We start from the raw sequence: 27,791 nt of genomic DNA, 5'->3' as shown, positions 1-27,791 counted from the left end.
GGCCCGCACGCCCACTGCCCGGGAGCCTGGGTTCAATCCCTAGTCAGGGAACTAAGATCTCATAAGTCGTGCAGTGAGGGCCTTCCCCCCACCGAAAACAAAAAAAGAAAAGATCAAAACCCCAAAGAAATGCCACCTCACACAGCACCTATGAGGATGGCTACCCACTATCAAAACACAGAAAGCAGGGCCTGGAGGGAGCCCTGTGCACTGGGGGTGGGACAGGAAGGAAAACAGCGGGGCTTCCTCAGAGAATCCAAAGGACCCAGCAAGCCCACCCGACACACACTCCAGGGCACGGAAGGCAGGGATGCGGGGGTATCGGAGCCCCGTGTCCATCCACAGAGCGAGGCGTGCTGAAGCCTTGGACAGGAAGGGGAGGTGGACACCTGCCATGGCAGGACCTTGAGGGCCTTACGGAGTGCAGTCAGCCAGTCACAAGAGGCTAACAAACACTGCGTGGCTGCATTCTCGTGCATAATCGAATCCACAGACAGAACGTAGGAAGGCGGACACCAGGATCTGAGGGAGGGGAGATCAGGGAGGTGGTGTTTTAACGGGGGCAAAGTTCCAGGTTCACAAGATGAAACACTTCTGGTGGCGATGGCTGCAACACTGTGCATGTACTTAACACCCTGAACTGCACGTTTAAACATGGTTAAGAGGGGGGACTTCCCTGTGGTCCAGCGGCCAAGACTCCATACTCCCACTGCAGGGGACCTGGGTTCGATCCCTGGTCAGGGAACTAGATTCCACACACTGCAACTAAGAGTTCTTGTGCTACAACTAAAAGATCACGCATGCCTCAACTAAGACCCAGCACAGCCAAATAATTTTTTCAAATGGTTAAGATGGTAAATGTTACGTGTATTTTAACACAACTGAAAGAAAAAGTCTACTCTTAGGAAGAACATAATGGGAAAAAAAGAGTGTCTCCAGCGCATCACTCACAATATCCAGGATAAAACCAGGTGTGCTCATCTCCTGTGAAGGTACTAAAATTGCAACTAGCTGTTAAAAACCATCAAAATGACGATGCTGGAACCCACCAAAAAAAAGATACCCAACGTCCAAAGACAAAGAAGCAACCATAGCAAGACGGCAGGAGGAACGCATTCAGGATAAAATCAAACACTACACGCGCTGGGCGGGTGACCCACAGACTGGATAAGAACACCAAAGGGCGTGAGCACTGCTGTGAAGGCTCTGGGCCCCGCGTCAGGCTTCCTGTTGGGGATCCAACAAAGGGGCTGGGCATCCAGCCTTGAGGGCCAGCAGAATTTGATTATAGGTCTTCCAGAGGACTGGGGGAACCAGAGACTCCACCAGTTCAGTTCAGTCGCTCACAAGTGTCCGACTCTTTGCAACCCCATGGACTGCAGCACGCCAGGCCTCCGTATCCATCACCAACTCCTGGAGCTTCCTCAAACTCACGTCCATCGAGTCGGTGATGCCATCCAACCATCTCATCTTCTGCTGTCCCCTTCTCCTCCCGCCTTCAATCTTTCCCAGCATCAGGGTTTTTTCAGATGAGTCAGTTCTTCGCATCAGGTGGCCAAAGTGCTGGAGTTTCAGCTTCAGCATCAGTCCTTCCAATGAATATTCAGGGCTGATTTCCTTTAGGATGGACTGGTTGGATCTCCTTGCAGGCCAAGGGACTCTCAAGAGTCTTCTCCAACACCACAGTTCAAAAGCACCAATTTTTCAGTGCTCAGACTTTCTTACTGTCCAGCTCTCACATCCATCCATGACTACTGAAAAAAATCATAGCTCTGACTATACAGACCTTTGTAGGTAATGTCTCTGCTTTTTAACACTCTGTCTAGGTATGTCATTGCTTTTCTCCCAAGGAGCAAGCATCTTTTAATCTCATGGCTGCAGTAATCATCTGCAGTGATTTTGGAGCCCAAGAAAATAAAATCTGTCACTGTTTCCATTGTTTCCCCATCTATTTGCCATGAAGTAATGGGACTGGATGCCATGATCCTCATTTTTTGAATGCTGAGTTTTAAGCCAGCTTTTTTACTCTCCTCATTCACAATCATCAAGAGGCTCTTTAATTCCTCTTCACTTTCTGCCATAAGGGTGGTGTCATCTGCATATCTCAGGTTATTGATATTTCTCCTGGCAATCTTGATTCTAGCTTATGCTATAGACCAACATCAAAGGATCTGGATTCCCACTCCTACCCAGAGGAGAGGGAAGAAACAATGAGATAGAAAAAACATTTGGGAAAAATTAAACAGAAAAACTTTTCAGATTCAGTGAGACAAAAATTCACAGATTCAAGAAGCTCAGCAAATCTCAGCAAAAGTGAAGTGAAGTGAAAGTCGCTCAGTCATGTCCAACTGTTTGCAACCCCACGGACTATATATATATATACATATAGTCCATGGAATTCTCCAGGCCAAAATACTGGAGTGGGGAGCCTCTCCCTTCTACAGGGGATCTTCCCAACCCAGGGATCAAACCCAGGTCTCCTGCATTATAGGCGGATTCTTTACCAGCTGAGCCACAAGGGAAGCCCAAATCTCAGCAGGATATATGTAAAAGAACCCACACCCAGGTATAGTCAGTGGAAACATTTAAACCAAGATAAAGAGAAACCCTGAAGAGCAGAGGGGGAAAAAGGCCCATTAAATACAAAACAATGACATGGATGGTCACTCACGTCTCGTGAGAAACAGAAGCCAGACCTGATTAGAGCAATGGGGGAAAAGAAAAACAACTGCCCACCTGGTATCTGCTATCCAGGAAAAATACTCTGTAAGAACGACAACTGAATATATTTTAAAAGAAATACCAATTACGAAGTTGTTGCCATCAGATCTTCACTATGAGAAACGTTAACAGAAGTTCTTGAGGGTGACGAGAAATGAGACCAGACTGATCCTGAGACCTTTAGGAAGAAATGAAGGACACCAGAAATGGTGAATGTGAGCAAGGCTATTTGTTCCCCAGTTTCCTAACATTCAAGGGCCTACAGCAGAAGGTGCAACACCGCGTTATACCCTCACAGACAGGACACAGACAACAGCTGCAGCGCCCCGTGCTTGCTACCCAGAGGTTCCGCGCGAGCTCCGAGGAGCCTGTGCGAGTGAAGGATGCCAACGGCAGCCTGGGTCAGAGCAACAGCTAAGACCATGATACTGAGAAACAGTGCCAATGGACAGATAATCAGGAGGTCAGTCGCCAACAACTGGAGTCTGGAATATTTACACAGAAATTCAGGTTTATGGCTCCTCTCAGGATTTAATACCAAGCCTAGGTAATCATGACCTACATGTGAACCACATTTTCAAGATTGCCTGTTCCTGTTGGAATTTTCAAGTTTCTTTTAAATCTTTGCATATATCAGACATAACTTTTAAATATCTGGTCTTTGCAAACCTGTGTCTACTGATGGTACTTTATTTTCACTCATGGTACCTGCTTCTCTGTGCATTTGGTCTGTTTCCTTCCCTCAACCTGAAACTGTGGGCTGCTCACTACTTCTCAGGATTCCATCTGGGACAACGCTTGAAGCCATGGCCCCCTAGAGAGGGTCCACTCTCACTTCCGACACGGCACTGACCACTGACTTGATCTTTCAGGGAGTTCTCATTTTTTACCAAGGTTACACCAGTAAGTTAGAGAATCTTTCATTCTATCTAGCACTCCAAGAAAAATATAAAACCCAACCAAGAGGTAGACAACCTGCAAAGCCCACCACCACCACGGAAGAAAGACCCAGAGGGCTTCACTGGCTCAGTGACTCTCAATCGGGGAGGGGGAAGAGTTTTAAAAGCAGAATAGTACAGACAACAACAGGACATGTTTGTACACCCACCAGTCCAAAACGATAGTTTTTAGCATTTCGCTACATTTGCTTCAAGTTTTTTTGACATAAAACAAGACCTCTGGACAATGGTGTGCCTCCAGCCGAGGACAGGCAAGACGGGCTCAGGGCACCCCAGGGCCCCAGGCGAGAGAAGCCAGGCTCAGCCCAGCAGGCTGCCTGCTGCCCACCACACATCCACAGCAGTGTCCTGGGGTTCTGGTTCTCCGTGCCCACAGCACCCACCGGGAGCCCCAAGTCCAACAGCTAGAAGCCAAACACAAGCTCCCAGCGCAGCGCCACCTCCCGCAGGCCTTGAACAGGATGACTGAGGAAAACAAAGACGGCACTTGCCTGTTCAGGAAGCCCGAGTCCCACTCAGTCCCCCACCGTCAGCTCACAAAGCGCCCTTCCAGGCTATGGAGCACACCCAGGGACGGAGAACTGCTGCATGGGGTTTGCATGCCAAGAAATGCTACCACACTGGACCTGCGATTTGATCAACACATGTTGATTTCTGCCGTGCTGATATAAACAAGTACCACTCAGTCTTTCCAACTGCTGTGTATTATTCATCATGTAAACACAGCATTCCTATTGTTTAAATTACTCCGGAACATGGAAAGTGATGGAGAGCTTCCCAAACATTACTACAGAGGCTGGCATACCTCTCCCACCAAAACCAGAGAAGTAGTACAAAAAAAGCTATCAACCAAGATCAGTAAAGTAGGACCGTAAAAAAACATGATAAAACAGAAGCAAACCAAACCCAGTTGTTACCATACATATTAAAATAAGGTATTGCAGCTAAAGAGCATTTATTCAAAAATGATGGTTCAACATTAGGATGAATTCCATTACCATTTTAACACATTTCAGGAGATTTCTGGAGAAGATGGCCAAATTATTATTTTTTTTAAAGAAAGAAAAAAAAAGTTAGCTATATACATCACCCAATTCAAAACAAAGGAGGGAAATCTCCAGGTTCAGAAACGAGGTGGGAAGACCAACGAGCCCCCAGGCCCGGCTGCAGGGGACAGGACACAGGCCTCCGAGCCGGGCCTGGAGCAGCGGGCAGGGCCAGGCGGGCGCCCGGGCCCAGGAGAGCTGCGGGCTCAGAATGCGGGGCCGCGGCTGGGCCAGCCTCGGGCTGCACCACTGCCTCCTCACAGCAAGTGACCGCCCCCGCGCTCCAGCTCCTGGGGACTGAGCACCGGCCTCGCCACAGTCAGCAGTCAGAGCGCTGTGTCCCGAGCCGCTCCTCCAGCCAGCCCAGGGCTGGGCCCAGAGCAAACACCCCCGGAGGCCCCTGGAGAGACAGTCACCCTCAAAAACTATGCCTCAGAAGGTGGCAGTGGCCCAAATCCTGAGCCAAGAAACACAAGATGGGCCTAGAAGTAGTGACACTGCGCAGCCCTGCCAAGCAACAGGGAGCTGCCCAGGGGCTTTCCCACCCCACAGCTGGCCTGGGAGGGGCCCCGTGGAGGACGGCAGGGAAAGCAGTCACTCCACGCCGGTCAGCACGGCCAGACTCCACCACACCGACAGCACCAGCTGCCCAAGCAGATGCGGAGCAGCAGAAGTCTCCTCACCGCTGCTGGGAACACAGTTCGGTGGTTGCTCACAACACTGAACATGCTCTCATCATATGATCCAGCAATCCCACTCCTTGGAATTTACCCAAGGAAGCTGAAAACTTACAGCCACAGAAAAACCTGCACATGGAGGTTTGTATCAGTTTCATTTCATCACTGCCAAAATCTGGAAGCAATTAAGGTGTCCTTCAGCAGGTGAATGAATTGATAAACTGTGATCCTCAGACAATGGAATATTGTTCAGCCTTAAAAACGAATGAAGTATTGAGACATACTACAGCATGGACAAACCCTGCATACATTATACTAAGTAAAATAAGCTGCTCACAAAAGGACAAATATTGTATGATTCCACTTTTTTTTGGTCACACCACACAGCTTGCAGGGCTTCCCTGGTAGCTCAGCTGGTAAAGAATCCACCTGCAATGTGGGAGACCTAGGTTCGATCCCTGGATTGGAAAGATCCCCTGGAGAAGGGAACAGCTATCCACTCCAGTATTCTGGTCCGGAGAATTCCATGACTGTATATTCCATGGAGCCACAAAGAGTTGGACGCGACTTTCACTTTTTCACACAGCTTGCAGGATCTTAAGTTCCCTGACCGGAGGTTGAACCCACGCCCTCAGCAGTGAAATTGCAGAGTCCTAACCACTGCACTTCCTCAGTGATCAATGCAAAGAAATAGAGGAAAACAACAGAATAGGAAAGACTAGAGATCTCTTCAAGAAAATCAGAGATACCAAGGGAACATTTCATGCAAAAATGGGCTCAATAAAGGACACAAATAAAGGACACAAATATGCATCTAACAGAAGCAGAAGATATTAAGAAGAGGTAGCAAGAATACACAGAAGAACTATACAAAAAAGATCTTCACGACCCAGATAACCACGATGGTGTGACCACTCACCTCGAGCCACACATCCTGGAATGTGAAGTCAAGTGGGCCTTACGAAGCATCCCTATGAACAAAGCTAGTGGAGGTGATGGAATTCCAACTGAGCTACTTCAAATCCTAAAAGATGATGCTGTGAAAGTGCTGCACTCAATATGTCAGCCAATTTGGAAAACTCAGCAGTGGCCACAGGACTGGAAAAGGTCAGTTTTCATTCCAGTCCCAAAGAAAGACAATGCCAAAGAATGTTCAAACTACCGCACAATTGCACTCATCTCACATGCTAGCAAAGTAACGCTCAAAATTTTCCAAGCCAGGCTTCAACAGTCCGTGAACCATGAACTTTCAGATGTTCAAGCTGAATTTAGAAAAGGCAGAGGAACCAGAGATCAAATTGCCAACATCCGCTGGATCACAGAAAAAGCAAGAGAGTTCCAGAAAAACATCTACTTCTGCTTTATTGACTACGCCAAAGCTTTTGACTGCGTGGATCACAATAACCTGTGGAAAATTCTGAAAGAGATGGGCATACCAGACCACCTGACCTGCCTCCTAAGAAATCTGTATGCATGTCAAGAAGCAACAGTTGGAATTGGCCATGGAACAAAAGACTGGTTCCAAAGAGGAAAAGGAGTACGTCAAGGCTGTATACTGTCACCCTGCTTGTTTAATTTATGTGCAGAGTACATCATGAGAAATGCTGGGCTGGATGAAGCACAAGCTGGAGTCAAGATTGCCAGGAGAACTATCAATAACCTCAGATATGCAGATGACACCATCCTTATGGCAGAAAGTGAAGAACTAAAGAGCCTCTTGAAAGTGAAAGAGAAGAGTAAAAAAGTTGGCTTAAAACTCAACATTCAGAACACTAAGATCATGGCATCCAGTCCCATCACTTCATGGCAAATAGATGGGGAAACAGTGGAAACAGTGTCAGACTTTATTTTTCTGGGCTCCAAAATCACTGCAGATGGTGAGTGCAGCATAAAATTAAAAGACACTTGCCATTTGGAAGAAAAGCTATGACCAACATAGACAGCATATTAAAAAGCAGAGACATTATTTTGCCAACAAAGGACCATCTAGTCAAAGCTATGGTTTTCCCAATGGTCATGTATGGATGTGAGAGTTGAACTATAAGGAAAGCTGAGCACCACAAGAATTGATGCTCTTGAACTGTGGTGTTGAAGAAGACTCTTGAGAGTTGCTTGGACTGCAAGGAGATCAAACCAGTCAATCCTGTAGGAAATCAACCCTGAATATTCACAGGAAGGACAGATGCTGAAGCTGAAACTCCAGCACTTTGGCACACCTGATGCAAAGAACTGACTCATTTGAAAAGGCCCTGATGCTGGAAAAGATTGAAGGCGGGAGGAGAAGGGGATGATAGAGGATGAGATAGTTGGATGGCATCACAGACTCAAGGACGTGAGCCTGAGTAAACTCTGGGAGTTGGTGATGGACAGGGAGGCCTGGCGTGCTGCAGTCCATGAGGTGGCAGAGTCGGATACGACTGAGCGACTGAACTGAACTGAACCACTGGACCACCAGGGCACTCCCTGACTGCACTTACATAGGTCCCAATAGTAATCAAATTCATAGAGACAGAAGTACTGATAGAAGGGTAGCTGCAAGGGAATGGGGAAGAGAGAATGAAGAGCTGGTGTTCAATTAGGAAACAGTTTCTGTCTCATAAGACGGAAAAGTTCTGGAGCACGTGGCAGTAATGGGTGCACAATAATGCAAATGTACTTAATACCCCTGAACTGTGCATATAAAGACGGTTAAGATAGCAATTTTTTGCACAAATACACACGTGAAGGACATTCTGCTTTCAGGGAGTTTACATTCCCCTGGAGTTCCAGGAGAAACTAGGAAGGATGGGGGAAATGCAATTTTCAAAAGAATAATGATGGAAATTTTTCCAGAAATGAAACAAAACTTAAGTATTCAGATTAAAAAGGGCACCCAGGGTTCTGAGCAAGATAAAGAGAAACATATCAATACCTAAACATGCACTTCTGTGAATATGAAGGACAAAAACAAAACCTTCATACCTAAGTCCCCATAAAGAATGAGTTAATGGACAGACTTCAGCACGAGGAGAGGAACAGAAACACAGGCTTTGTGCAGCCTCAGCTGACAGAAGCAGATGGCGGAGCCTCTCCAAGCACTCAGGGAAGAGAGGACTTCTCTAAATCATTACCGAGCACGAGCTGAGGTGCACACTCAGACACGCGAAAACTAAGGGAGTTTAATATACACACTCCTTTCACAAAAGAAATGCTAAAAGACATACTAGAGCAAAAATACAAACCCAGAAGGAAAAAACAGGGTGCAAAAAATAAGGGGGGAGTGGTAATTCTAAAACCACTTCTGTATTAAAAAAAAAATGTAAGGCTTCCTTGCTCACATTTACTTACACTCCTTATGGAAACCCCAACTAAAAGGACAGTCAAGAATTTCAGGGACTTCCCTGGTGGTCCAGTGGCTAGGAGTCTGCCGTGCAATGCAGGGGATGCGGGTTCAATCCCTGGTCGGGGAACTAACACCCAACATGCTGCAGGGCAACTAAGCTCACACACCACAACCACGGAGTCCACGTGCCTCAGCCAGAGTCTGTGCGCCACAACGAAAGATCCCACGCGACGCAACAAGGACCTGATGCAGCCAGATAAATAAGTATTTTTAAAAAAGGATTACAAACGAAGGGTCGACCCACAAGGACAAAGACAACAGAGGAGTCAGGCGAGCGGACGTGGGGAAGCTCAAGGGAAGGGTCACCTCTCCAGGAGGCAAACTGCTGCTGCTGCTGCAAGGAGGCTGGCGGCTTAGGGCGCCTCTCGTCCACAAAGCCTTTCCCTTTTAAAATGTCTAAAAACAAAACGCAATATACAGTCATTGTAAAAGGAAAGAAAGCCCTGATGCCCTTACAGTGAAAACTGAAAACATGTTAGTTAAAGCAGAAACTAACAGCTCAAAGTGACGAGTGGTTTTCCAAGGGGAGTGAGGGGAGAGTGGGGGCAGTCAAACATCGCCATGCGGCCTTGTGTAACAAGCTCTGAAGATGGCGTAACCCACTCCACGCACGTCACAGACACGCCACATCAGGCACTGGCACGGCAAGCGGCTGGGGAGGCCACATGGAACAGAGGAGGGGTGTCCAAGGTGAAGGGAAAAGCGCCACTCTCCGAAGAAGTGCCCGGATGACACAACCAACTTTTAGAACCAGCCAGTGTGCACAGGCCCGGTTCCAGCATGTGGAGACAGAGCAGTAAGCAGAGCACACACCTTATTCTTGGGGAGCTAATACTCCAGAGGGGAGAAGTGGAGGCTCGAAAATACAGACGGGGAAAGGGGAGGGGAAGGCCTGGGTGGACGGAAAGGTGGCAGAAGAGCGTCCTCCCTGCGGACAGGAGCTCTGCTGGCGGCCTGGGAGGACTCCACGCCTGCCCTCCCGGAGCTCCCAAGTGCAGCTACAGCCTGCGGATCCCACGCTGCGACACTGAGCCAAGTCCCCAGGGGCAGTCTCAGTGCCGGACGGCAGGCAGGCCTCCCCCAGAGCCCAGGGAGGGACCAAGCTCATCATTCATCCAGAAGCAGAAGAGAGACTTGTCTGCAAGCACAACTGAAGCGCGCACACACACTCCCTAACACTCCCTTGCTCTCCAATATTTTGCACAAGTCTCCCTGGAAGACTGGTCCTGCCTTCGTGGAATGACCACAGGACCTCCAGTCTCAGGGCCAAGAGATCCTTGTGGAGCACCGGGATCAGCATGGACTCTGCCACAGAACAGGGGCTGAGGACACAACAGCTCATCACTCTGCCAGACTTCTCTACTGAAAGGCTTTAGTTTACAGAATGTAGAACTGACTCACAGCAAAAGTTTTGCTCCTTCTGCAGACAGTAAGACCTTTATAACAGAACTGCTCCTCATTTTGTGTTCACTTCAGAGAAGCCTGGCGCACAGGCCAGCTCAAGGCCAGCCCCGGGCCTGGCCACCTGGGCGCTCTCTCCACGCGGCCCATCCCTGACCTCACGTTGACACACAGGCTGGCACCTTCCCTGGCCCCAGGCCTGCTTGTTGTCTCTTCTCCGTGCAACATGGCAAACCTCGGGACCCCTCACACTCTGCCAGGGATGGAAAATGGAGCAGCTACAGCCAGGAACAACCAAGAAGTCCCTCAGCTGCCACGTGAACCAGCAATTCCACTCCTAGGATCCACCCAAGAGAGAACTAAAAACATATATTCATACAAACACTTGTACAAGAATTTTCACAAAATTATTAAAAAAAAAAAAAAAACTCAATGTCCTAACAACTGATAAACAGATGAAATCAGAAGAGATCTGGACTCTCCTGGCATCCAGTGGTTAGGACTCCATGCTTCTCCTGCCGGGGGCCCAGATTTGATCCCTGGTTGGGAGAACTAAGATCCCATCAGCCGTCTGGCGGGGGAAAAAGTGGACCCAGCCATACAATGGGATAGTCAGTCATAAAAATGAAATACTGACACATGCCATAACACGGACAAATCTCAAGGCTTCAAAAACATCACTGAGCTAAAGAAGCCAGTCAAAGAAAGCCACTTACTACATGCCTCTATTTCTACTAACGTCTAGAACAGGCAAATCCAGAGACAGAAAGCAGAATGGTGGCTGGAGACAAGCAGGAAGGGGGAGTGACTGCTCAACAGGTACCGGGCTTCCTACTGGGGTGACAAAAATATTCAGGATTTAGATAGTGGTGATGGTTGCATTAACACTGACAATGTACTAAAAAAACCACCAAACTATATACTTCAAGATGGTCTAACTGATTAATTTTATGTTAATTTTTAAACTATCAAATCTTTTGTTGAGTAGGAAAGGCATCATCATATTAAGGTGTATCATTCACATATCTGTAAGGTATTTCCTATTTTCCCTCTAAAATATGCCTCACAAGGCACATAGCAGTGGCATGTGCTACACACACTGGGAGCCGGAAGTCTGAAGACCGGATCAAAGTCGCAGCCGCCCCACCTGCGGCCTGGTGGCCAGTGGAGAAGTGGAGCGCACTCCAAGGATGGGGCACCGGAGTGGGCGCTCCAGGCAGAGCCTGCAAAACACAGCCTGCCGAGGCCGCCTGCCAGGACCCTGCCGGTGGGCCCTGACCCATCGGCCCTCTGCGAAGCCCCCACCCAGAGCCCCGCCGTCAGCTCCTGGACCTCAACAGCAGGCATGCATTGAGGGCCATCAGGCATCTGAGAGATAAGAATGTAAGAGCAAAAGAAAGCTAGGAGTCTAGAGGAACACACAACAGAGGGAGTGAGAGAAGCCGCAAAGCACACACACCTGTCCTTGGCACACTCTGGCAGCTCTGGAGCCCGGGCGCCTCCAGCGGGCCAGGTGGCTGGGGACGGGGCGGCGCAGAGAGTTTTCACACCACACTTTTCAACTCTGAAGCATGTGAACATATTATCTAATTAAAGTTTTTCTTTCGATTTTTAAAGGAACACTGTGAAAATGTAAAAATACTTCCAAAATAATTAAAAAATCACTGCTCTCTTTGTAACTGCATTCCACAACCACTAAGGGGACAAACAGACCCAGATATCATGGGTTCCTACAGAACTGTCAGAGGAGGAGAAAGGAGGGATGGAGACAGGAAAGGAGAAGGAAGGAGAAGAAAGACAAGGGGAGGAGGAAGAGGAAACCTAAGGAAACAGGAAAATAAATGAGGAAAGGGAAGGAAAAAAGAAACACAGGGCAGAAAAAGAAAAAAATCTGAAGACTGTGCTAACGAAACATCCATGTGGTACAAGTTCCAGAAACAGAAGATTTTTAAAATTCTGAAAGAGACATGAACTGACATTTCTCCACAGAAGACATACAGATGGGCACCAGGCACAGGAAAAGATGCTCAGCAAGTGCAGACGAAACCATAACGAGCCCCACCTCACACCTGTCAGAATGGCTGTCATCAAAGAGAGATCACAAGCGCTGGTGAGACCACAGGGAGAAGGGAGCCCTGGCGCACTGCTGGTGGGCACGTAAGCCGGTGCAGCGACTGTGGGGAGAGAACGGATTCCTCAGGAATCGAAACCAGAGCTGCTGTGTGCCGCAGCAAGCCCAGCTCTGAGGGCGCACCAGATGGAAACGAGCCCGGACACTGAAGACACGTCCGCAGACTCACGTTCTGTAGCATCACTCCCAACAGTCCACTCGCAGAGACAAATGGAAAAAGGAAATGGGGTTTAGGGACTCGCTGGTGGTCCAGGGGCTGACTCCATGCTCCCAATGCAGGGGGCCAGGGTTCAGTCCCTGGTGGGGAGACCGAGATCCTGCATGTCACACAGAGTGGCCAAAAAAAGGAGGGGGTGTATTCATGTGGTGGAATATTATTCAGACATTAAAAAGGAAATCCTGCCATTGGCACATGGATAAACCCAGAGGACGTTATAGTACAATGTTGCGTGCTCTCACTCATAGGTGAAATCTAAAATAAAAGTCACACTCACAGAAGCAGAGAGTAGAATGGGCGGTTGCCAGAGGCTGAGGGGCAGGAGAAATGGAGAGGTGCTGCCAAAGGGACAGATGTTCATTTGTGAGATGAGCAAGTTCTAAAGACACACAGTCCAGGGACTACAATCAGAACACTGGGCTTCGTACTTGAAACTTGCTGGGAGAGAAAATGTGAAGCATGCTCACCACCCACACAAAAAAGGGAACTAAGGGAGGAGACAGACATGTTAAGTTGATTATAGTGACCACTTCACAATGCATACGGTGGATCAAACCCTTACACTGTACACAATTTTTTCAGTTCTCTTAATTCTTCTACTCTTCCAGTTTTATTGAGATACATACAATCATGCAGCACTGTATAAATTTCAGGGCTTCCCAGATGGCACAGTGGTAAAGAATCCACCTGCCAATTCAGGAGACACAAGAGACTTTGGGAAGATCCCCTGGAGAAGGAAATGGCACCCTACTCCAGTATTCTGGGCCGGAAAATGCCATGGATGGAGAAGCCTGGTGGGCTACAGCCCAGGGGTCATGAAGCACGCACACGCACTGTGTTAAGTTGAAGGTGTACGGCATGATGATTCTGATGTTCAAAAGGAACTGATCTCCACAGTAAGTTCAGTGAACATCCATCACCTCACAGACACATGTGATGAGGATTCTGAGGGCTTACTCTCAACCCCCACGTACCACGTACAGAGGTGCTGAATATATGCATCAGGCTACATGTCACCCCCAAGACACTGTGCACTGTGAAACTGGACAATTTCATTTGTCAATTACACCATAACAAAGCTGGGAGACATATAAATAAGCGGAGTCGAGACTTCTAAAAATTAGGAAAGAAATAACTCAAGATAACCTAGAATCAAGAGGCTGAAAAGACCCACTGAGCACTCCACAAGATGAACACAAAAGAGACCACATGGCTTTGGGTGAAGGTAGGTAACAGGTCAGAATCAGTACTCTTGGTAGCATCAGTTATCTTAAAAAAAGAAAACACCCATGAAAAGCCCCCAAATAATAAGCAGTATCGTCAGATTTTTTAGCTATTTTCATTTTTGGCCACATTGCTCAGCTTGTGGGATCTTATTTACCTGACCAGGGATTGAACTCATGCCTTCAGCAGTGAAAGCAAGGCGTCCTAACCACTACACCACCAGGGAATTCCCATCTTCGGTTTTTTGAGAGAAACTATTTTCAAACTAAATTACGTATCTAGACAAGCTATCAATCAAGTTTAAGCACAGAACAGATCATTTTGTCATGCAAGATCTCTAAAAACGTTGCCTCCCACACTTTCTGAGATAACCCCCCAAAAGATGTACCACCAAAACATAAAGGCAAACCATGGAAGACATGGGACCTAAGGGGGGAGTGGTCTCCCGCAGATGAAGCGCCTGCTAGTCCTAGGAAGCCCTGTCTGGAGCAGGAAGACAAACAGTTCCAGCAGACAGGCTCCCCAGGGGAAAAATGCATAACTGACCATCTCAAAAGGCTTTCTACACAACTCATCTGGAAAACCTGAGGCCTGCATTAGTAACAGATGCAGGGAAAACTAAGCAAAAAAAAAAAAAATTTTTTTTCACTAGGAAAATAGTGTTCAGCTAAACAATATAACAATTAATAAATATTCATTCAAACCAAAAACTGTTGGAATTCCCTGGTGGCCCAGAGATGAGGGATCTGCACTTTCACTGCCAGCTTTAATCCCTGGTCGGAAAACTAAGATCCCACAAGTCTTGCAGTGCTGCCAAAAAAACAAAAACAGAATTTTAAAAATAAGTAAAACCTGTTAAAACTGTGGTATATTAGGTAGGAGAGGGGGGTTATGGGGGGACACATGTGTACCCATGGCTGATTTATGTCAATGTATGGCAAAAAACCATCACAATATTGTAAAATAATTAATCTCCAATTAAAATAAATAAATTTTTTAAAATTAAAAAAATAAAAGTTAAAAAAAAAACCTGTGGCATATTAAAGATGGCCAAAAATTCTTTGTCATTCCCCCACCAAGAGATAAAGTCTATTTCTCCATATCCTTGATTCTGGCCTGGGCCTGTGACTGCCCCCAACTGCACACAGCAAGACTGATGTCAGGCCAGGGCCGGCCTCATCTCTGAAAGGACTGGCAAGACTTCTCTGGTGGTCCAGTGGTTAAGTCTCTGGACTTCCACTGCACGGGTTCAATCCTTGGTTGGGGAAACTAATATCCTGCATGCCACACAGTCAAAAAATAAATAAATCAAATGTATCCTTTTTTTTTAAGTATTTTTTATAAATAAATAGAAGGCTTGTCAGCAGGGGAGTTCCTTGATGGCTGAGTGGTTAGGACTCTGGGCTTTCACTGTCGTGGGCCAGTTTCAAGCCTGGGTAGCAGACCTGAGACCCCACAAGCCGCGTGGTGCAGCCAAGAAATAAGCAAAAATCAAAAGGACTGGCAGCTTCGCTTCCTGCAGCAGGAAGCAGCCACCATGCTGTGAGGAGGCCCAAGCAGCCTCAAGGGCGGCCGTGCCGGGGCAAATGGTGGCCCCGGGCCAACAGCCCACACCAACAGGCACCGCGGGAGCGACACAGTCCGACAGCACGCCGGCAGACGGCGAGCCCTGGCACACCCCGTCCACACGGCAAGACTGCTGCGCTCTCGGCCACGGGGCTCTGGACAGCTCATCAGGAAGGAGCCGACTACCGGATGCCACTGCACTGGGAAGACCGGGAAGGGGAAGTGGGGCGGAAAGAACGCTAAACCTTTATCTCCTGAGATAGAACTGAACGCGTAACACACAAACCCCAAAGTTCTCAACTCCGTGAAATAGGCAAGTTTTCTTAAATGTACAGACAGATATAAGAAGCAGCTGAAAGAGCAAAAGCAGCTGTCTCCTTGGAACAGTCACCTAGACTGTGGCATTTTGTTACGACCCTCACAGAGGGAACTGTCTTTAAGGCACCTGGTTCAGTCTGACGAATGAAAAAGTAAACAGGAAATATATATACCTAAACATTTGGTTGATAAGATTACAGTTGTCTAAGTTTCCTTCCACTTTTCTGATTCTTACAAATTTTTCATGAAACGTATTCTAATTATAAGAAATAAATGTTCTGGCTGCACCAGCTCTGTTGCAGCAGGCGGATCTCCAGGCGTGGCATGTGGGCTGCTGCTCCGGACCGGGAGCGGCCCGCGGCACCCAGCACTGGGCGTGGAGTCCGAGCCACGGGACCCAGGGGAGTCCCCGAGCATCACACTACTAGCACCACCTGAGCTTACTATTCTGCCCTGATGATCTGTCAACAACCTGCACATCCTTGAAAAGAAGCTTTCCATAAACTCTAGGCTAGAATTCACAACTGTTTCTGCTACCTCATTCCCGTGCTGGGCACTCACAGAGGGAGGGGAGGGGAGGAGGTGCCAGGCCTCGGGCACTGGCTGAAGACTGAGCGGCTTGGACCCCCTGCTGCGAGCACCCAGGGGCCTGAGACCCGCACACGGGCTCAGCCTCCACACCGCACAGACAGAACACCAGTTGCGTCTTCAAAGAAGTTATAAGAAGCTGAACTTTAAGAAATAAATACTTTTTTATACAGATTTCAGAACTGAACAGAAGAGAATCCCTAAACTGTCAACATGAGGCCAAATCCCAAGGGGTCTTCCGCAATCAGGGACAACTTCAGATGCAGAACAGAGGGAGGAGCCCTCAGGGGCGCGCCCTGAGGGTCTCCCTCAGCTGCCCTGCTCCCCCAGGCCCCTTCCCTTGTGCCTGAGGAAGAGCAAAGAGCCTGAAGCCGACCACGGCTCCCTCCCCAGGACCCCAGCTGCTGAGCAGTCGGGGATCTTGGTACCCCACCCTGGGCAGGGCCCAGGCTCCAAGTCACAGAGACGGGACCCCTGCCGGCCTGGAGCAAGCTGCCCAACACGGACGTGCCCAGGGTCCTCACTGCCCACCAAGGGCCCGTCCAGGTGGCGCTGTCCTGGGGGCACCGTGGGGAGCAGGGGTGAGGGCTGCCAGCAAGGAGCCTCCACTTACAGGGAGGGCAGGTGGGGGACAGCAAGCAAGGCGTCAAGACAGAAAGGGCACAGTGACAAAGAATGTGGGCGCCCCACCAAGAATGTGGGAGAGACTGGCCTGGGACTGAAGGCTTCGATGAAAATTTTAAAAATTCCTCTTTAGCCTTGTCCTTGTTTCTGAATCTCAAAACCCAAGTAAATGAAATCTTACAAAAATAGATCTTGTTTGGACAGTGAACAGGCTTCTGTCTGGCTTTGTCGAACAGAAACTCGGGGGTCACTGACACCCTCCCCACAACCCATGGGCCTTGTGGCCTGACTGCAGGCCCTTCCCGCTGACTCCTCTGCGGGACCCACACCCCTCAGCGCTGGGCCTTCGGGGAACTCCAGGCACAGTTCTCAGCGCAGTGGGCTCGGGCACCCCGTGAAGGCGGCCACCTGCCCGGGAGCTCAGCCCTCAGGAGGCAGAAGGTGGGCCCCAGCCCACGCTTCTAAGACAGTCCCGGGGAGCCCACGCGGCCAGTCTGGGGACCAGGCCTGGTGAACCACTGGACCAGGTTACAGGGCAGTGACCTAGCTCACCCCGACGCTTTCTTCTCGCTCGGAGCGCGTTAGCTGTGCACTGCCACCAGGAGCAGGGGCACGGGAACGCGACTGAGCACTCAGCTCTCGGGGCTCCAGTGAAAGGTGACGCGTCCCTTTCCATTGTCCAAAGCAAACCACGTGGCCACGCCCAATTTCAAGGGGGCAGGCTGCCCGGTCCTACGGGGCACCCACAGAGAGACAGCTGGGGAGACGAACGCAGACAGCCAGCGCGCACAGGCCGCCTCCCACGGCCTCCCCCCAATCCACCCTGAGAAACACGCTTTCCAAAGCAAACAGACACGCATCGCCCACCCACACACGCAGCCCCACGCCTGCCTGCCTGAACCCGCAAGGCCTCACGCTCCTCTGCAGATGAAAATGCTCAGCGCAGCCTCAACAGCGGCCCCCGCCCCACAGCCTGCTCTGCACTCAGCGCCCTCCCCTCTGACCTTCGGGCCTCTCCTGCCACAGGCTCTCTGCCGGCGTGCCCTCTTCTAGAACCCTCACCACCGATGCCGAGCCCTCTTCTGCTCACTGTACCAGCCTCAGCCCCCAGGCAGGCCTAAGGCCCCGTGGACGTACAGATGGACCAAGTGCGGCAGAGTCTGCACTAAGTCTCCTTCACGACGTTCCCCCGTCACGGAGCATCACGACTGCACGAACCCACCCAGTGTGCCGCCATCGCTCAGGCCAGCCCTGCCCAGCTGCTCCCCCGCTGCACAACTGGGAAGCAAACCCCAGATGGTGGATCACCTCTTTGACAAATTCTGTATGCAGCTCTGCAAGACACAAATTCTTTTCTTAAACAAAACCACTATAACAGCCGAAAAAAAGAAAATTCCTTAATGAGAAACTGAGTCAGTGTTCCACTTTCACAAATACACAAGTCGTGTTCCTTCTCATCCCCAACTAACTGGCCTGCCTGGGATGCACACAGCCCTTCAGCGGGCATCCGGCCAAGGTGCCTCCAGGAGCCTGCGTCACCCACATTCCCCTTCTCCGCTGGAAGAGACCTGTCGCCGGTCCTGCGGGGTCCCACGTCCTCAGTCAGCCAACGCAACCCTGCAGTGCAGCTTCCTGGGTTCCTTTCCCCACCCCAGATCTCCTGGTAAGTGCTTGTGGGACAAAAGGTCTGATCAGTTTTCTGGTTTGGTTATTTAGCAAGACTATTTCACAGATTTTTCAAAGATGCAATCTTCTGTCCACCATCTCTCCTGTTTTAGCACCCTCACAGGTCTGTCAAGTCTAGGGGACAAGGACACAAGTTTTGGCTCATCACTGGAACACAGCTGATTTCTTAATTCCCCATGAATGAAGGAATGTCACCAGAAGTACATGGCCATAGTAACTAATGAAACATATTCCTCCTATTTGTGTCTAGACGGCCTGATGTTCAAATGTCCCCAGAGAGGCAGAACAATGAGCTCCCAGAGCACAGAAGCAGAGATCAGGCAGGAGTCCCGACACTTACAGCCTTGTGACTCTGGGTCAGTACTGAACATCTCTGGGATTCAGCTTCCTGCTGTGAGGATTCAATGAGAGGAGGGAAAGAAGATTTGCTGCTCCAAGACACGGGGCCGTCGGGGGCCGCTCTGCACAGATGGCACCAACTTCCAATCTTTGGGGGAATGCAAACAGGAGGCTCTTATTTCTTCCTTTCTTTTTCTGCTGTGTGCCCTGGGAGATCTTGGTTCCCCAGAGAAGGACTGGACCCAGGTCCTCAGCAGGGCAACCGGGCACTCCTAACCACCGCACCACCAGGAAATTTCCAGGAAGCTCTTATTTCTAACATATATTTTAATCGTAAAAACCTAGGAATTCAATTTTTACTAAATAAAAATCTTTAGGGGACTTCCCTGGTGGTCCAGTGGCTAAGACTCCACACTCCCAATTCAGGGGTCCTGGGTTTGATCCCTGGTCAGGGAACTAGATTTCACATGCCACAACTAAAAAAAAAAAAAAATTCCCCCTGGCACAACTAAGATCCAGCACACCCAAATAAATAAATTTATATACATATATATACATATATGTACATATATTTATGTATATAAATTTATATATATAAATCTTTGGGAAAATAGAAGACTTGAAAGTACAAATATCTCCATGAGTTAACTCTCAGTTAACACTGGGCGCTGCTTGAAGCCCAGAAGACAAGTCAAAGGGCCCTCACCTTGAAAAACTCACAACCTGGAGAACTGAAGGGTGAGAACCCAAGCCATGTGCTGCCAGGACAGGGCCTGGTGCTCAGAGGAACAACCTGGGAGCATCCCGAGTGCCATGGACACAGGGCTGGCAGCACTGGCGGGGACAGGTGACGGGAGGAGCCACAGACGTGCACACGGCGCACGACAGAGCGCGGCTCATCCTGGGGGGCAGCAGCATGGTGCTGAGACCTCAGAACAGCTGCAAGGGGCCAGCCAGTGAAGACCCCAGGAAAACACAGGGCCCTCATGCCACACTCAAGACCAAGGGCTTCCTCTTCTATGAACAGGAAGGCACCAGGGACACATCTCAGCTGGTAAGTGAAATCAGAGTTTCTTTCTGAAGGAACCAAGGTAAATCAGAAATGAGGCCCACTTTCCGTTTTACTAGCTTGCAGTGAGATAAAAATGGTGTCCTCTCAAATCTTCTGAAATGTGAATGCTAGGGTCACTTGGCCACCCCCCCTTACCCTCAGCCCCATGCCCTGCCCCAGCCCATCAGGACCACACCGGCCCGCCCTCCTGCATCGGTCCACCTTTCCTGGCGACTCCTGGGTCTGGGGAAAGCCATCATCCTCAAGCACTGGCTTACCAGCCTCCTCTCTGGCCTCTCTCACCTGCCCGGGGCCTCCACCTTTGCCACCTCACACCAGGGCAAGCACACTCACACCACTGTTCTCAATCCACACCACTTCTCACACGCGAGCCAACACACAGGGGCTGAGAGTCTTCATACAAACAGTTACTGACGGACTGACAATCACTCAGGTACTGTTCTAGGCACTGGGAGCCTGACAGTAGTTAAAGCCAAAAGGAGAAAAATCTCCGCTGTTATAGACATCTTGATGCAGTTAGGCACACAGACAAATAAGGAAAACATCCGGAATGTCAGAGGATACAAGCTAGGCAAAAGAAGCGGAGGCAGACGGGTAGGGCCAGACAGCAAAAGGATATCATAAATCAGGGGTCAAGGGTGCTGCCTGAGAAGGGAAGTCTAAGCAAAGACTTAAAGGCAGGTAAAAAGCTAGCCAGGCAGGTATCCGAGTTGAAGGAACTGCAGATGCAGGGGCCAGGGGCCAAGCATGGCTGCAGTGCTTAAGACAGGCCAGAGGCCAGTGCAGCTGGGACAGAGGAAGGGCAGACCGGGTGGAGGCCGGTGAAGCACCAAGCGCTCAAGACACACTCCTGAGGGCTCCCAAGGCAGGCAGGGAGTCTGGGGTCACTTTCTAGGAGTGAGGTGCACGATGAGAGCTGAACAAGAAGGAATGCATAGGAAAGCCAGCGGTGCCCACACAGGCACTGGAGTGAGTCTATGTGGGTGTGGGGGGGTCACAGGGGAAAGCAGGGGCAAAACTGACGGACCAAAGGCCCAGGGAAAAGCTCAGCCACAACAGAGGGCTGAAGAGACCAGGAGAGATCAAAATAAGAAGTGCAACGAGGGAACCCCCACCGCCATCCAGGCCTGCAAGCTCACACTGCCCAGGACCCAGGTTCAACTCCTGGCTGGGGAACTGAGATCCCACAAGTTGCACAGCACAGCAAAAAAAAAAAAAGTGCAGTGAGAGGCAGAAAGAGCAGTAAGAGATTGGTCTTGAAGCCCAAAGGGCCCTGAGATCCCTGAAAAGTGGGCTTTCACAGGACCACACGCACATTTTGGAAAGACAAGCAGAGCGTGGAGAGCTGACTGAGGGAAGGAAAGCTGGAGTCAGAAACACCCTTCCTGACCTGTCAGCCTCCGTAACACAACAGCACACACAGTGAAAAAGTAATTAAACTGTGAAACACTGCTGATAGAAACATGCCCTTAACAGCATAACAGACTTATTTCATACCATTGATTTTTTCTGTGACAACCCAGTTAACTTAAAAATTGAGCTCCCAACTCCTTCCAGGAAGACAAAACATTCTTTTCTCCACACCCAACAGGGAAGTTTCACCACTAGGGCTGTTGGGCAGCAGGCTGGCACTCAGCTCAACCAGCACTTAGCAGTTTCCATCCTTGTATATCTTGTTGAAACTATTAAGTATTACAGACATTAAGGCGCTCTGAAAAAATTCATCTTTGGCCCTTTGCTTTCTGGAAGACAGACTCAAGAACAATACTAATTTGAGATATCTTGAGTTTTTTAACTGGCAAAAGCAAATCTCATCAAATCAATCAGGTCCTTCAAAAGCTATACTGTAACCAACAGACAAGTGCCAAATGCTGACTAATCGCTGGGGTAACTCATTTGAGTCTTTTTCTCCCCAAACTGCTTACCCTAAATAACAATTCCTAAAAACAAAATTAACAAATCACATAAAGACAGTCTGCAAAGTATAAACATAATCCTCTGGAACTTCCATGTTACCTCCTGCTTCTGTATATTTTATATTTTTACTTTCCCCAGGGGCAGGGAGAGAGGTACGGTAGAAACGTCACTGCTTGATTCATCCTGGTGGTACATACAGGTCTGTTCTGTTACTTGTTGTACTTATATGCTTGCAATATTTCATAGTTAATTTTTATTTAACATTTGAGTTAGGTGCAAAGACAAAAGGAAAAGAAAGGAAACAGGCCTTCCTGGCAAACAGTGTCTTGGCTCCCCGATTAAAGTAGGGAGACCTTAGGCCAGCCCCTTACTTTCCATATTCAGTTTCTTCCAGAAGGTTCCTTTCTGCTTCACCATGACTTACAAAAAAAGAGAAGCAAACAGGCCATATGCTGGCATTAAAATGGGTTGTTTGTCCCAAGTCATAAGCCTATTTACTCAGCACTCACTGACTGCCTGCCGTGGGAAGGCATGAGCAGAGGCCAGTTCACCCAAGACGGTAAGAATCCCACCTCCAAGAGCTCACCCAACAGGGAAAAAGTCACAGAACGCCACTAAAGGGCTGGGTCCTCCGTGTTCAGAACAGGAGGACAGGGTTCCCCAGTGGTTAGGGACCTACCTGCCAGCACAGGGGTACGGGTCTGACCCCAGGTCGGGGCGACTCCACAGGCCTTGGAGAAGGTACGTGACCAACTGCTGAAGCCTGAGCACGTAGAGCCCGTGCTCCGCAACAAGAGCAGCCCCTGCACGCCGCAGCTAGAGAAAGCCCGCACAAAAGCGAGGGGGACACAGCACAGCCAAAGACAAAGATAAAATTTAAATAAATAATAAAAAAATGTTAAAGGAAAGACAAGCAGTGGTCCACACACAACAACATTCCATGCAGAGGCCTGGATCAGGACAGGGCACCACATGTTTGAGGGACAAGGACCCATTTACTGCAGCCGGGCAAAGACGAGAGTGAAGTTTAGAAGACTGAGAGGCTTATCCAAAACTGCATACATTCTATAGCCAAGCATTATATCCAAACAAAAACAAAAATCAACCAACCAAAAACCATATAACAGAAAATGTAAGTAAAAAGCTTAATAACTTCAACTCCCACTGATTAAATGTTTACTTAGAATTCAATTGTTTACTGAGTAAGGTTATTTGTCTAGATTAAAAATGGCAGGAGAAAATAAATTTGGAACTTTAGCATCACCTTAGCACATGCTTTTGGGTGTGCTCAACGACAACCCCAATCTCATATAGCAACATTTTATTAGTGTTTTCTATCCCCTCACCAGCAATTCTTAGTAAATATAACTTCACCTACTTTTACCCATTTTACACTGAAGCGTCAAGCCATAAAAAAGGAAGTAACTAGTTAGTTTACACTCTGCCATATGAGTAAGCCTTTTAAAACTAGACTACTTGTAGGGGCTTCCCTGGTGGCTCAGAGGTACAGAATTTGCCTGCCAAAGCAGGAGTCATGGGCTCCATCCCTGACCTGGGAAGATCCCACGTGCTGCAGAGCAACTAAGCCCACGCGCCACAACGAGTGGGCCCATGTTTCCTCAGACCTGTGCTGCACAGACGAAGCCACTTCAGTGAGCAGCCCAGGAACCGCAGCTAGAGAGTAGCCCCCACTCTCCACAACTAGATGAGAGTCTGCACAGCAACAAGGACCCAGCACGCCCAAAAGTAAATAATTTTTTTTAAATTGGACTACTTGCAGGAGGAGAGGTCATTTGAATAGGTGGCAGGCTTGACCCACTCTTCCATAAGTCACAAGATCTCTAATTTCTAACGTGTAAGTCTCGCAATTATGACTTATTCCTCATTTGACTCCTCACATTTAAGCAGGTACCATTTTAACAGCCCTGTTTAAATCGGCTGAATAAAAACCATAAACCCAGTAGTCATACATGGTAGCCTGTTTAACTTTTTTTTTTAACTTATTGTTTTGTCCTTTTGTGTCTCCATAAATTTCAAATTATGTTAGTTTAGATGTAACATATATCATATATGTGCACACAGAATAATAAACTGCCCATCATTTTTTTTTGGTAGTGCCACACAGCATGTGGGATCTTAGTTCCCTGACCAGGGATCAAACCCATGGCCCTGCACTGGAAGTAAGGAGTCTTAACCACTGGACCACCGGGGAGTATCAAGCCCATCACTTTTTGAAATTCAGAAAGTTATTTTTCTGATACTTTTAAATTGGAAAGTTCACCACTGGAATCCGAGTCCAGCCTGATCTGCAGTAATGCAGTCAGGGGGCGAGGATTTTTGTATTATATAGATCAGAGTTCTTAAAAAAAAAAAAAAAAAAAAGCTTACAGAAACTCACAAACGTGCAGAAAGTACTCACTTTACCAACCACTGGCCCAAAACTGAAGGCTGCTGAGCGTCTGAGAAAATGGAAGAAAAGAAAAGGAAATGACTCAAAGTAATCGTGCTTAAGGCATGAGTCCTCTTCACTTCCAGGCAGCAGTTTAGATTTGAACTCCGGTCGGCGGTGGGGCGCCGGAGCACGCACGAAGCACACCGGCAAAGGGCTGCGCTCCCACGACTTGTTTCCTTCGAGCTACTGGTTGGAGTTGTGCTTTTTCATGTTGCTCTGGTCACACTTACACATGTAACGAGGACATGGAAAACATTTGGGAAAATGAAAGCGCTGCATAAATGAGATGGCTCCTAACTTATCTTCCATGTCGACCATCTCATTTTAAAATACATAAAATGAGGATCGAGGTTATCAACGCGCAGTGGCAACGTTAAGTTTTTAAGTCGTTGGGCCATTAGGGAACACGTATCTTGGCGTTTAAGTCATTTAAAAGTCAAGGCCTTAGAGCGCGGGGTTGTCAGTCCTCAAGAACTTCCCTAACCTCGCTCTGAAGTCCCTCGAACCGAGCGGGTCCCCGGTTCTGGGACGCGCGCACACGCGCCCCGAGCCCTCCTCACCTGCCTAAGAAGCACTAACTTGTCAAGTCTGTGACCGCTCACGTCCCGGCACCGGCGCGGACACCGGGGAGAGCAGACGACCGCGGCACCGGCTCCTGTGCCCTCTGCCCGGGCTCGAGACCCGCGTGTCTTAAATGCCGAGATTTTTTCTAACTGCCCTCTGGCGAGCGGGGCAGAGCCTGCCGGGCGGCCCCGGCTGCTCCGCCGCGCGCGCCGCCGGGGGGAACCACCGTCCGGCCGACCGCGGGCGGCCGAGGGCCGGCAAGCCCCCGGGCGGGGTCCCCGCGCCGCCACCTGCCAGGCCCCGGGCTCCCGGCGCCCGCGCTGACCAACGGCCGGCAACCCGAGTGTCAACCCGGAGCCTCGGCGGACAAAAAAGCGCCTCCCCCCGGCCCCGGCCGCCCCTCCCGCCGCCGCCCGGCCCCGGCCCCGACCCGCGCCTCACAAAGGCCGGCCCGGCCCGCTCGGCGCCGCAGCGAACAAAGGCCGCCGGCCCGCGTAGGGCCGGCACAGGTGCAGCCGCCGGCCGCCGGGCCCAACATGGCCGCGCCCGCCCGGCCCCTCAGCCCCTCAGCCCCTCAGCCCTCCGCCCCTCAGGCCCGCGGCGGTTGGGCCAGCGGCGCCAGTGACCTGTTGTGCGGCGCATCCTCAGGCGGCGGCGGCTCTCCGGCGCGGCGGCTCCGGCGGCGGCGGCGGCGGCCGGGAAGGGGGCCGGGGCCGGGACCGCGCGGGGGAGGGAGGCAGGGCCGAGGGAGGGGAGGGGGCGGCGGCGGCGGCGGCGGCGGCGGGCGCAGCGCGGCCAGGCCGAGGCTCTCCGCGCGCGGCGCCGACCCCGCCCCCGCGCCTCCCGCCCGCCGCCGCCGCCGCCGGGCCGCCGCCGCCTCGCAGAAGCCGCGGGAAAGTGCGCGCCGCTGATTGGCTGCGGCGTCCGCGGGGCTGCGGCCGGGCTTTTCAAATCCGCGCGGGGCGGGGCGGTGGCGGCGGCCCGGCAGGCGGGCGGTGGCCCCGGGGCCGGGGGTCTGGGGCAACGGCCGGCCGCGGGGGGCCGAGGGCGCGGGCCGTGGAAGGGGGCGCGGGAACCCCGCGAGCCACCTCAGCCTGGCGCCGGGCGCGCGCCCCGCTCCCGCTACTCGGCACGGGCGCGCGCCAGGCGGCGGCTCAACCGAAAGCCCGGAGCCCGGAGCCAGACCCCTGAGCGCGCGCGCGGGCGCGCGGTGACGTCACGGCCGCGCGCCCAATCGCCGCCGGCGAGGCCGCCCCGCGCGAGCGCGGCCCCGGCGGCCCTCAAGCCGGGACGTGGGAGGTGGCGCCCTCTCGGCCGCCCCGCGCGCCCTGTGCAGGGGGTCCGCCCCTGCTGGCCGCGGGCCCCGCGCCCCAGCGGTCTTTCGCCCCCGTGACTCGGGGGTCCCAGGCCAGCAGGAGCTCTGGCGGGGGAGGGGGAACCTGGTCTGATCGTGCCGCCGGGATCCGGGAGAGCGGAGGTCAGGCCCCAGCCGGCCCCGCCGGCGAATCCCAGCCGGAACCTTCTCAGGGGAGCTTTGTGGAGGGGCTCCCGGTGCAGAGGTCCTCGCCAGGCCTGCGCTCCTGGGGCCCACATTACAAACTGGGCATAGATAGTCACAAACGACAGGACGGCCGGCGCGGTGGAGAGGAGGCGGGGGGCTCCCTCTGCAGAATATCTGCAGGGCGAGGATTCAGCCCGTTTCCCCCACCGCCCAGGCTCCTGTCTGGCTGGTCTGGATCTGGGGATAGTGGGGAAATCCGTGGTCAGAAGCAGGTCTCGTCTCAAGCCCCAAAACTGCTGGGGGCTTGTGCCATTCTAGTGAGGCTGGGGCGGGGAAGAAGGGCAGGGCAGGCCCAGAAGTGCCAGCCCATGGTCAGGGGCCAGCTTTGGGAAGATCACCGTAGCTTGCCATGAGGACAGTGGGCTGGTAAATAGAGTGGACAGAGCATGCCAACCGGGGCCCCGTTTAAGGAGGGTCTTCCCATCCAGCCTCAGCTCCAGACAGCCACCTCATTGCTGGTCTCACCAGTCCCAGGGGTAGCCACACGCGGTGTCCAGCTGAAAGGGATTACAGGATTGTTCATCCTTCTGTCCAAGAGCCATGTGGTGAGGTCTTACTGTGTGCTGCCCCCTTGCAGCATGCTGGGGAGCCTGAGCCGCCAGAAAAGACACCCCTCCCCCATCTGGCACTGCCAGGACTCACCTCTGGCCACCAGGAGCCCCTTGGAAGGTGTCTAGCTAGGTGCTGGCCCGTTCACATTTGCCCTTTGCCGTGTCTCTAGGCTGTAGGAAGAAGACTAGTTGCCTCTCTGGCCCTGGAATCCCTCTGGGGCACAAGCCTGAAAACTGCTTGCCTCCTCAGTAGCTTTAAATCACAGCAGTACAAGACAGATACCACCACATCTCGTTTGAGTTCACAGATTTGGAATTAGGGCTCCTCTTTAAAAAAAAATGCATTTAGAATAGTGCGATCAACATGTAAATTTATTCAAAACATGAAAGCGTGTGTTTGGATTTTCTTGAAAGTTATTTGGGGCTGGCTGATCTTTTCCCGCCCAGCGCAGACCTTCCTGGGCCAGCCCTACTGTGTTGTGGGGATCTCGAGCCCTTTTCATCGAGTCTGGCCAGCTGGCCAGCCCCAGCCCTGCACACTCTGGGGCCTCTGCCGTGGAAAGTGTATTTCCCATGATTGGGTCTCCATCCATGCAGAGGAGAAAGAGGCCCTCACAGGACTGACAGGTAGGCTCCTGGTTGGGGAGGCCCAGGGCAGTGGGAGCCCCAGGCCCGGTGGGCCCAGAGGGCTGCAGGGCACTCAAGGACGTCAGCAGCTGGGGCTGAAGCTTGTTTCGGCCTCTTGGAGACTCAGTCACTTCTCCAAATGAAAGCGCCGCACTCGGATAGCAGAGA

At 50.9% G+C, this 27,791-nt stretch overlaps 1 protein-coding gene across 6 annotated transcripts in view; it reads right to left on the bottom strand.

Annotated features, from left to right (window-relative positions):
* The window catches only part of NSD2 (nuclear receptor binding SET domain protein 2), a 69,378-nt gene extending 43,788 nt beyond the window's left edge, over window positions 1–25,590 (bottom strand). For 2 of the 6 annotated variants that reach the window (XM_043905975.1, XM_043905974.1), the window contains exon 1: window positions 25,511–25,590. The gene's annotated coding sequence lies outside the window, so the exon portion shown is untranslated. Of the gene's footprint in view, window positions 1–24,287; window positions 24,310–24,880; window positions 25,009–25,510 lie in introns of those variants that run through there. The other 4 variants (XM_043905969.1, XM_043905973.1, XM_043905970.1 and 1 more) reach the window with 3 other exon arrangements.
* Between the last annotated feature and the right edge of the window lie 2,201 nt (window positions 25,591–27,791).

Source organism: Cervus elaphus, chromosome 6, assembly GCF_910594005.1.
Source record: "Cervus elaphus chromosome 6, mCerEla1.1, whole genome shotgun sequence".
In the NCBI taxonomy this organism is placed as follows: domain Eukaryota; kingdom Metazoa; phylum Chordata; class Mammalia; order Artiodactyla; family Cervidae; genus Cervus; species Cervus elaphus.
Note: the sequence above shows the minus strand (reverse complement) of the source record. Positions and strands in the feature narration are given on the sequence as shown.